Here is a 12,008-nt window from a genome sequence, read left to right as displayed (position 1 = left end):
AAGACCTTATATCTAGGGGTTTAAGGTCGTTGTTCCTAAGTTGATTATCATCGCAGCAAGGTTTGACTTAATCCACAGACATTCACAGGCGCGACACAAGTGTCTCAAATCCAGAGACGGAAACGCTCAAGCCACCCCGCTGTGGTGGTCTAGTGGCTAGGAATCTCGGCTGTTGACCCACAGGTTGTGGGATTAAATCCCGGCGGCAGCGGCTGCATTTTCCTTGGAGGTGAAATGCTGTAGGCCCGTGTGCTCAGATTTGGGAGCACGTTAAAGAACTCCAGGTGGTCGAAATTTTCGGAGCACTGTACTACAGCATCTCATACCTATATGGTCGTTTTATTTATTTGTGTTTATTTATTTTTACATACGGCAGCCTCAATGACGTAATTGCAAGAGTCGGAAAAACATCAAGAACAAATCAACATTCATGAACAGGCTTCCAACAATTTTGAAGTGGTAGAGAATGAACACTTCCGGCTGCATTTTTCTGGCTTCTACAGTTCAAGGGGAAAAATCACAGCATATCCACGGGGTGAATATCCGCCGTGGTGGTATAGTGGCTAAGGTAGTCAGCTGCTGACTCGCAGGTCGCCGGATCAAATCTCGGCGGCGGCGGCTGCATTTCCGATCGAGGCGGGAATGGTGTCGGCCCATGTGCTCAGATTTGGGTGCACGTTAATGAACCCCAGGTGTTCGAAATTTCCGAACCCTCCACTACGGCGTCTCTCATAATCATGTGGTGGTTTTGGGACGTTCAACCCCACATATTAATCAATCAATCATGGGGTGAATGATGGAGAGTGGGGCGAAGCTGCGTCCGCACGTGGGTACCGCGCCGCTTCGGCCCCCCCTTCTAGTATGCCGGCATCATGTCAGCGTCGCCACGCAGCTTGACGGCACGCTTTTGCCTCAAGCACTCGCACATTGGGGTTCTGTATTCGAGCGCGAACCACCGCCGTTTTGCGCGCATGCCACTTGGCAGCCTTGTCCATCCACCGACCTTTTGAACGCGCAGGACCCCCTAAACGGCTTTTGCTTTACTACACCACGCCCCCTAGCGTACGGTGCTGCCGGCGAACACGCGATCGCCAATGTCTTCGTGTCACGTCATTCCTATTTCCTTGCGCACTCCCTCATCAGGGTTCTCTCTTCGAGTGCGAGCCGCCAACACCTTAGACGTATCATATCGGCAAACCGTGAATAATCCGCTGGCCACGTCCATCCGTAGTCTGTATATCAGACAGATGCATGGACGAAAGCAGGGACAGACGCTTAGATGAACGAACGAGAGGGCGGACGGATCAACGGATGGGCGCATAGACGGATGCTCGAACGGACGGACACATAGATAAACGAATGAACTCATGAATGGACGGATGGAAGCTTGGACGAGCGCAGGGACGGACGGGTGGACGTACAGATGTATGAACGGATAGACGCACGAGACTACAGACGGACAAAAGCACGGACGGACGAATGGACGCATGGACTAACGCACGGATGAACGAATGTACGCATGGATGGACAGATGAACGCACGGATGGACGGAAGCAAAAAGGAACAGATGAATTGAAGCGCGGACGGACTGATGGACGCTTCGCGCCACCGATGATCATTCACTGTATGAAATGCTGTGACTTTTATTATTTATTATACTACAAGTAACATCCTCTAGTATCGTACCTTTTGCATTATTAACGTATATGCATTTCGTTATATGTACAAGTACCAACGTCTACGGCCGGTTTAAGAACGAATGAGAGGTGGCTACATACAATTACGACGGGACGCTCAGCCCACGCCTTAAGGAGTTTCGCTCCTAAAAGCTGTAGTTGAACATGCCAGTGTGGGAGAAAAATGTTGCAATATTAAGGGCATGGTCACTGTCTGTTAACGAAATCATGGAAATTTTAGATATGATTATAGAGTGCCGAAACAAGAAGGATTGATTAAATTGTGCAGAAATTCTAGGTTGTGTGCATGGAGACGTTTTGCAAGGATAGTGAGACCTAGCTGGGGAAGGAAATTCGCTGGAGACAAAGCCCTGCCATATCTCTTGCATATAAAGCGCACAGCTCTTTTTTAACGAATTCTAGTGTGTTGATGTCACATTTCTTGGGGACTAAAAACCACGCAACCATATTCAAAATAGGGTGAATAAGAGTTTTGTAGTTAAGAAGTTTGTTTTGCTGAAGAGCAAGAAAAAACGTACGATATAAGTTATGCAAACTCTTAAGGGCTTGGTTGCATGTGAGATGAATATGTTCAGACCATGACAAATTATGTGTCATAAGAATACCAACGTAGTTAACTTCGGCCACCCTACACAGACTAGCCTTGTTAAAACCATAATCTGAAGTCAACGGGCGTGAACGGCTGGTAAATGATATAATGACTGCCTTGGAAAACTTATTATTCATTTGCCAAAATTTAGACCAGTTATAAAAATGAGAAAATGAATGTTTAAAAATGTAATGATCCAGTTGATAATTAACAGCATGATAGAGGATGCAGTGATCTGCGAAAAGGCGTATTTGCCCAGAGGTGTGCAAGGTGACGTCATCAATATAAAGCAGGAATAGGAGAGGTCTTAACACAGAATCCTTGGGAACTCTTGATGAAATCGACATCAAAAGCGATTTAGTAGAGTTGAAGCACAGATATTGTGAAAGCTGAAAAAGAAAGCCGGATATGCAGCCATCAATAGCTGCATTCTTTATAGTAAAATTTGTGCAATAGTTTCGGATGAGATACAGCATCGAAGATCTTGGTAAAATCCATGACAATGGTGTCAACCTAGTCACCTATGAGTAAAGAGCTGCTGAAGTCATGGACGAATTTCGTCAATTGAGTAATGGTGCTGCAACCACGTCAGAAACCGTGCTAAGAGGGGCTCAAAATATTGTTCGTTTGAAGGAACTCTTTGATGTGCTTGAAGATATTATATTATAACAATTTACAAGAATGGGCTAATAAAGAGATGGGTATATGATGTCTTAATAACTGAACAATACCTGATTTAAATAGAGAAAGAGTGGGAGCACGTTTTCACGAGATTGAAAGTATTGCTGGCGAGAGAGATTTCCTAAAACTATGCGTCAGGTATCTGCTACATCAAAGAGCGTATCTAACTAGAAATGCGGTCGTTATGCCGTCGGCACCGCATAATTTTTTGGTGTCTAAGTTTAAAATGAGATTGAGTACGCCTTCAAGTGACACTGACTCTTTGTCTATTCCATTTATGAGTTTCTAACTTAAGAGCAGGAATGCTCGAGTTGTCAGTCGTAAAAAACGAGTGGATGTAGGTGTTGAAGGATGAAGCGATTATCTCTGGATCAGAAACTGCAACATTGTCGATTATCATCGTGTGTAATGAAGGGCCAGATGGTAGGATTGCCTTTCAAAATTTACGCGGATTTGCTTTCATTAGCTTTGTCAAGGTAACCTTGTAATGATGTTATGTTATGTTAATGATGTAATGAGCAGCCTTCATTCGAGCACATAATTAATTTTTAGCGCTGGCAAACTGTTGAAGCTTTATCGAGTCACCAGAGCGCTTTGATCGACGTAGTCTGGCCACACGACATGACAAATGTAAGATATCCCTAGCCATTCAGGGCATTTCAGTGTTCGATTTCTTCGTTTTCAGTGGAATGAAAACATTGGTACACTTACTGACAAGGCCTTCAAAAAAGTAGATATAGAGTATTGACATCAGTGGTAGTCCCTTTCAGCTGAAATTCTTGAAACGAGTCGCAAAGGGCGTCTGTAAATGCTTCATTATCAGCACGGTTAAAATCAGGAAACGTGCAGTAAGTGTAACGAAATTTTCGGACGATGCCAGAAACTGTGAACAATACAGCGTTATGATCGAATATGCCATCAATTATATAACATTTGAAATTGTACATAGCTAAGAATGTAGTGACAAAAACCAGATGAACGACAGCACCACTACGAGCTGATTCTTTAACAAATTGGTGAAGGCCATACGACAACGAAATGTTGAGTAGCTATCTTTTGATGAATACTTGGTGTAAATAGCCTGCCATAGATTACTGGTCTTAAAGAGGAGCATTAAAATCAGTCATGGAAATAATGTTAGTGCTGAAGTAACATAGCTTTGTAAAAATTGGTTATTGTTGTGTAATGGTTCGATATCAGAACTAAACAATCCCGATAATCAAGGACATGTTTTCTAAAGAAACCTTCCGCCACAAAGACTCACCATTTGATGGTGCAGATAGGCCAGAGAAGTTGAGGTGAGACGGTAGGAATAGGGCAACACAACCCCCTCTCCCCACCTCTCTGTGTCTCCGAACCACCTTGTAGCCAGGGAGAGTTATTTCAGAATCATGGACACCATCGTGCAGCCAAGGCTCAGTAACGCTGATAATAATTGGGGTGTAAAAGGAGAACAAAGAAAAAATGATAACAATTACTCACAAGACTTCTGGCATTGATATTTTGTATGAAAATTTTATTGTGAGTGCCGCTTGATCAAAAAGATAGTGGCCCAGAAGTTAATTCAACGATTTTAGGTAAACCAGTGAATGATCTGACCAGTGCACAGGTTGAAGTGTCCCAGTCGTATCGCATCTTGTCGATGAATACATGATCAAAGCGACATTGGACTGGTGAGCGCTTATCCCTATGACAGGCAGATGCCTCCCACAGCTTCTTGCAAAGATTACGTAGCTGGGGAGAGAAGTCTTTTGAAACCCGAAATATAGTGTTCTTTAAGTTTATGACAATTTTCAGCATAGTAGCCTTATTCTGGAAATTCCAAAAGCTTCATGATGACGGCACGTGGACGGCCTCTAGAACTTTTTTCATGTCGATGGCACTGTTCTTTACGTGGGCATGCAACCTTAAGAATGACGTGCAACTACTTGTAAACATTGACATCATGGTTCTCACCTGGGCCTTCGTTAAGACCATGAAGTCGTTCCAACGTAGCCTGTTTTCTAAGCTGTCGTTTTTGCTAGAGAGAGTTGATGTGGAGCCCTTTAATTGCTGCATTTGAGTATGTATGTGATCATTCGAAATGAGTACACCACCCGACTCTGATGGCGATTCCTGCCAGCATACACGAGCTTCCAAAGCTCCAAACCTCGCATCGACAGATGACTGAAAAGTATCGATTTCAGCATCATCCTGAGCCGGTTTCTTTGCCCATTCAGGAGTTCAGCGAACATTTCAACGACCGTGAGTTGAATACTAAGATCAGTCAACTGTGGTTGTGAATTTGCATTGCGCTGAGAACGGGTGTGAGGTCCAGGAGAAGATTTCACATCCCTGCTTATAGTAAAGGTCTGCGGGCGGCGATTCAAAGTACCAAGTACAATGAAGTGTAAACAAGACCGTGGCAGGGATCATTTGGGCGAAGAAACATCAGCATACATTTGTCAATAGAAGGAATGCACCGAGCATTGTCAAGGTAAGTGTGATGGAGAGACAGTGAATTAGCATAGTGCCCACACTGCCGTTGCCTCACCCACTGGTGAAGGAATCCACCGGGGACGCTTTTATAGCCGTACATTATGTGGTTGTCGAACTGTGTCGGTCGGTGATTGGACCATCAAGAGTGACGTTAGTCTTCTCCATGTAGGATCCAGGATGAGAGTCGAAGAAGCGATGGTAAACCGTCGCTGTTATTCACAATGAAGATAGGACAGCCAAGACGTGCACTGTCGGCTTTCATCCATTACGCGCCGACAGAATGATTGCCAAGCCACACACTGCATCACGTCATGGGCATGCGCGGTAGCATTCCCGGACACATAGGCAACAAAGTAGCCGGCAAACTGCGTGATGAACAGACAGTGAAGTAGTATGGTGCCCACACCCCTGTTGCTTCGCCCATCGGGACGTCACTCCACACATCAATCATCTATCAAAAACGCTCAAGCCAAGCGTTTCCAATACTCATGGCTTTATACAAAACGTCGTAATTTCCGTAAACCTTCCATTATTTCAGTCTTCTCGCAGTTGCAGTTCGCCTTACCATTTAGTAAGAAATAAGAGGAAATTTAGGCTATTTTCTGTGTTAGACACAATAATAATGAGAACTAACCGACAAAGAACACACAAATTCAGCAGTATTTTTGTTGTACGTAACCGGAGTCCTCAGCTCCCCGCTATTGCTTCGCAGTGGTTTGATGGGCTGACTGTAATACTGAATTTTTGTTTATGACTTATTGCTCTAACCATTGTCTTTTTATTTTCATCAGACTAGTTGTAAGTATTGGAATTTACATACCTTTTGAGAGACACACTCATTCATAATAATAAGATCGGCCGGTATAATGAACTACGGCTAGCTTTAACAGTCTCGCAGTCAAAAAGAGTAAGTGGTCATTTTGGAACTATACACAATGGACTAAATATTTATCCTGATATTCCTTGCGGCAGACCTACCATGCAGAAACTTTACGGCTAACATCAGCGGCATCTGTTTGCACATCATCCACGAGCCTCGCACCAGAAGTATGTCAAGCTATAGATTACATACCCTGGTTCTTCAGTTTAGCGTATGCGTTCTAAAACAGAGCTACAAGTGTGAAAATGTGCCTCTGTTCTACAGTGATATATTTCTGCGTGTCTTTCAATGCAGCACATGTCACTGGTGCAGAACAAGACATCTTGCATCGCAGTACATGTCACCTGCGCAGAGCAAGATATAGCAATATTCATTCTTGCCTAGTGGCGCGATTTCGCGAAATAACTTTTGAGTCAGCCGAGGAGACTTATACGGGAAATGAAGAAAACATAAGCGTAATTTTAGCGCGTATATAAACAACTGCGCCCACCTGAAACCACCAGCACTGCTTCGGGATTTTCGAGGCTACCTCCAGTCATTAGTTATCCCTAAGCCTGCAGTGGCAATATTATAAGTGTGAATCTCATGACTGCCCTAATGTTATCAGTACACGACAGTAGAGCCGTCAAGACAGGCATTGAATGATATGTGCGGTTTAACGTCCCAAAACCACCATATGATTATGAGAGACACCGTAGTGGAGGGCTCCGGAAATTTCGACCACCTGGGGTTTTTTAACATGCACCCAAATCTGAGCACACGGGCCTACATTTCCACCTCCATCGGAAATGCAGCCGCCGCAGCCGGGATTCGAACCCGCGACCTGCGGGTCAGCAGCCGAGTACCTTAGCCATTATAGACCACCGCAGCGGGGCGTCAAGACAGGCATGCAAATAAAGTAAAAGCATTAATCTGAAGCTGAAAGGTTTACGTGAGTGCTAGAATTGTGTGGTAAATTCTAAGCGAACGGCTCCAGCTTGATACGGCGCATCCTTCTTTCTTTTTTGTGGCATGGCGATTCGCATGCATCGTTCATTGTCTCAGAGCGCTTCACAGTACATGGACTGCAGGAATCATTGTCAGCTGAGTTACCCGTTTTGTTAACACGCTATTTGATTCCATACTTCATTTCTCTGCCCTTAATTTTACCTGACAGTGAAGTGACAAACGGACGATATCATTACGAGGCACGCTGCAGTGAAAGGCACTGGCAACTTAGCCATGTGTTGTTCTTTACTGGGCACTAACACAGTGCACGGAATTGTGGCCTATCACCTTCATACAGATGTGATTGTGATGGCCAGGATCGAACGCATGTACTTTGAGTCAGCAACTAAGCCCCGCAGCCGCAACACTAGTGCGATAAGCTACTACTTTTTGTCATATTCTCCACAGCTCAAACACATTAGAAAATTGTATCGACCACCGCAGTTTATTCAGAGGTTGGGGCGCTTGACTGCCGACTCGGAAGGTCGTGGGACTGAATACCTTCTACGGCAGCCGAGTTTTTATGAAGGCAAAGTGCCAAATGTCCATCTACTTACATTTGGGTGCCCGTTACAGAATCAGCGGTGGCTAGAATGCCCATCTACTTACATTTAGGTGCCCGTTACAGAATCAGCGGTGGCTAGAATATTGTCACGGGGTCGTGACGTGGCTGAAGACAGGAGACTGGATTGTCAGAATAAAGTGTTTATTTGGGCGAACCTGTGCCCGTTGAACGAAAAGTCGGGTTACAGTAGCAGACTTGCACTGATAGAGGCGAACGGAACGTTGGCCGTCGATCAGATGACAAGCGGTTTGCGCGTCGGCATTCATACACTTGCCATCAAATGTTCTAGCGTTATTGCTTGCGGTGACGTTGGTGCCAGAATAGTCTGTATAGTTCGCGGAGTGGGCGTAACCTTATCGGAATGATCTACTATAGTCCTGAAGCTTCTCGAAGACCGCAGGTGCAGTTTGCGCTGAAAGTTGCGTAGTGTATTGGGGTGATAACAAAACTTGAGAAGAGGAACGTGGCGTTGCCCTTCTCTGAAAAACGCATCGGGTCGATGATTTAACACAAGAAGAAAATACAACAATAATGCACAAGAGTACAAGAAATCAATTACAACACAGCAATATTACAAAAAAAAAACAATGTTTCAGTTTGTTAACGCGCATGAATCGGCTTAAAGTCACATGGATGACTTCTGGTCGTGATTGGCGTCGTTGAGAGCTCATGATTGATTGATAGATAGTTGAGGTTTAAAGTCCCAAAACAACTGTGGGATTAAGAGGGACGCCGTAGTGGAGGGCTCCAGAAATTTCGACCCCCTGGGGTTCTTTTTATGGACCCAAATCTGAGCACACGGGCCTACAACATTACCGCTTCATCGGGAATGCAGCCACCGCAGCCGGGATCGGATCCTGCGACCTGCAAGCCAGCAGCCGAGTACCTTAGCCACTAGACTGCCGTGGCGGGGCATTGCGAGTTCGTGATACCGCAGGGGACAACCTTGTAATCGAGTGGGCCGAGACGTCGAACCACCCTGTATGGTCCAAAGTAACTTCCCAGAAGCATTTCACTGAGTCCACGTTGGCGTATCAGCGTCCACACCCAAACACGTTGACTAGGCTGGTATTCCACGAAGCGTCATTGAAGATTTTAACGGCAGCAGTTATTCGTCTGTTAGTTCTTGATACGGAGGCGTGCGAGTTGTCGCGCTTCTTCGGCGCGCTGAAGGTACTCACTCACATTGGGATTTTCTTCGTCGGTAAAGTTGGGTAACATAGCATCGAGCGTCGTAGCCGGACTCCTTCCGTAGACCAATTTGCATTGAGATATCTCTGTCGTTTCCTGCACCGCACTGTTACATTCGAAGGTCACATACCTTCGAATGTATGTGAAGAATGGCGTCCCACGTCTTGTGTTCGACATCGACGTACAAAGAAACGTGGCTATCTCGCGTTATAGCTAGCGATGACCTAGGTTCCAGAATATTCTGTATAGTTTTTGGAGTGGGCGTGACCTTATCAAAATGATATACTGCAGTACTGAAGCTTCTCAAGGATTGCAGGTGCGATTTGCGCTGAGGATTGCGTATTATATTGGGGCGATAACAAAACTTGAGAAAAGGAACGTGGCTATATACGTGCGAGCTTTTTAATATTGCATGTCGCAAAAAGATATCGCAGTTTTTGAATGTAAAATTGCTCTGTTTTGCTTTTGTTTTGTATGAAAGAACAAACTGTTTTAAACTTCGTGAGCTGATTTAAAATGGTGATCCTAAAATGTGAAGGTGGGTAAACGTAACTGCCGAACATTTGCCGATTGTTGTTTTGTGACAAAGCAGCTTCAAGCCACGCGAAGCCAGGAAGAACGTAATGAAAGAAGACTAGGCAGATCTATGTAATACTCATAATTCGCATTCTCGCTGAAACGCCATGCATTGCAGCTCACACTAGAGCCTGAGTTCTCTCTACTGTATATTCAGGAAACTCTATCACCGAAACAATTGGGAGCCAACAAATAAACCTTTTCAAGCTGTAGAGGAATGCCAGTCCTTTTCAGATACCAAACGCAATAACTTTGCACCATTTTCGTGATTAGGCAAGTTTTGTGGTCCCTTGTGGAAGCGAAAAGATGAGTAGAATGTTCATCTACATGTGCAATGGGAAACTGCTACACGTAAACTAGATAAACCTGCGGAAGTCCTGCATAAGCGTACGTGAACATCTTCTGCCTCCTTGTCTAGCTCACTATCGACCACTTTCCCATGCAAGTATAAACCAACTCACCCAGCAGAAATATTCACTCGTGATTATCACACGTATGAACGCACAGTTCACGTTTTTGTCCTAGGTGATCTAGAAGACGTCATGCACTCAGTAACAAGACAAGCCTGATTTCGAAAAAAACGGCAATCCCACGTACAGTGCGAATCGATGATATGCGAAGCATAAATAAGAAATGTTGATGTGTCACTTTAAAATCAGCACAATGCTACGAGGTGGAGGTAAATGATGCCGTACATGACTACCGTGTCATGATTATTATGTTTAGATGCGTCGTTTACCTTCATATCTAATCATGTCACGTGATACCAAATTCAGTGTATGTGGAGCTAGCGAAACGGCCGCGAGCACGCTATGAGCGTGGTATGTTGTCTTGTTTTTACATGACACGCGTGTCATGATTATCAAGTTTGCACCAGTCATATATTTTGCCATTCATTGACGTCACGTAACACCAAGTTTAGTATATGTGGATCTAGCAAAACGGCTGCGAGCGCATCATGAGGGGATCAATATACTCCAAGGTAGCAGTGACGCACACACACGCGGGGCCTAGCGACGCTACGTTAGCAAAACGCAACCACTCTGTACTCTGATGCCAGACACGACCAGCGTCCGTCAGATGGCTCGACGGCAACCTGCGCGAAATGCGAGATGCTGCATTTCGCGCCAATGCCATAGAGTAACATTACTCTATGCCGATGCGTGACCCAGATAACACTGCGTCTCCCTCTTTTCTTGACAGACGGACGCCGGACGCGCTAAAATGCGCATGCCTCAAAGCAACGCAGCGCGGCGCGCGCCTGCGAGTATGTGGCAGGACCGGCGCCAGGCGTGGCTACGCCGGCGTGACGCGACGAAATGAACGCCGGCGAGCACGTGCATTACGTTATGTGGAAATGTATTGGCGCCTTGACTGTGGCATGTAGTCATGTTCCCACATGACACGTATCACATTATTATTATGTTTGCACCAGTCACATACCTTCGTCATCCATTGGCGTCATCTAACACCAAATTTTGCATATGTGAAGCTAGCGAAACGGCCGCGAGTGCATCATCAGTGTGACATGTAGTCATGTTGTTACATGATACGCATCTTATGATTATCATGTTTACACCATTAAGACACTTTCGTTAGCCATTCACGAACTGTAATATCAAATTTAGTATATGTGACGCTAGCGAAATGACCGCGAGCGCATTATGAGCTTGGCATGTTGCCATGTTGTTACAGGAAACGCATGTTTTGATTTTCATGTTAGGCTCTGTCACTTGTGTTCGCCATGGAATCATGTCATACCATACCAGTTTTGCAACATGTCTTGTGAACAAAACAACCGCAAGAGCTGTAGGACCATGAAATCTAAATTGTGACATTCATGACATACATGTCATGAATTTCATGTTAGGACTAGTCAAATATGTTCTTTACACAGTCATGTTATGCCGTACCAAGTTCGGTATCGATACCACGATCGAAACGGCCAGGAGAGCTAAAATTCGTAGGCGGATAGATAGATAGATAGATATGCCTAAAGTCGCCGAAGTTCGCTAAGAAATGCTTCGCATTTAAAAGAAATAATTGATAGACTGCAGTTACCAGTAAAAGTTGGACAATCATTTTGCAGGACGAACAGCAACGAGAAAGCATTGAGTGGCCTCAGCAGAACCAGCAAAAGCATCAGCCATCACAACTGTCTTCTTCGGTGCCCCTCTACCATTAACTGTATTTTTACTCCAACTCGCTGGTGAAAAAGCAGCCATTTTGCGGCCTACGGGGCAGGCAGGAGAGGTGGCGCGTAATAAGGTTTCAATCGGTCGACGTGCCGTCTCGTGCTCGCGACGCCATCGGGGCTGAAATTGGCCCATCATTGTTGTTGGCGGGGAATGTCTGGCCCAAGAT

At 45.1% G+C, this 12,008-nt stretch overlaps 1 protein-coding gene across 1 annotated transcript in view; it reads left to right on the top strand.

Moving 5' to 3' along the window:
• Positions 1-3,489: 3,489 nt before the first annotated feature.
• The window catches only part of LOC142767078 (uncharacterized), a 220,727-nt gene continuing 212,208 nt past the window's right edge, over positions 3,490-12,008 (top strand). The window contains exon 1 of the mRNA XM_075868298.1: positions 3,490-3,597. The gene's annotated coding sequence lies outside the window, so the exon portion shown is untranslated. The remainder of the gene's footprint in view (positions 3,598-12,008) is intronic.

The sequence above is a fragment of the Rhipicephalus microplus genome, chromosome 7 (genome assembly GCF_043290135.1).
Source record: "Rhipicephalus microplus isolate Deutch F79 chromosome 7, USDA_Rmic, whole genome shotgun sequence".
NCBI classification, from domain to species: Eukaryota; Metazoa; Arthropoda; class Arachnida; order Ixodida; family Ixodidae; genus Rhipicephalus; species Rhipicephalus microplus.
This window is presented reverse-complemented; position numbering and strand designations above follow the sequence as displayed.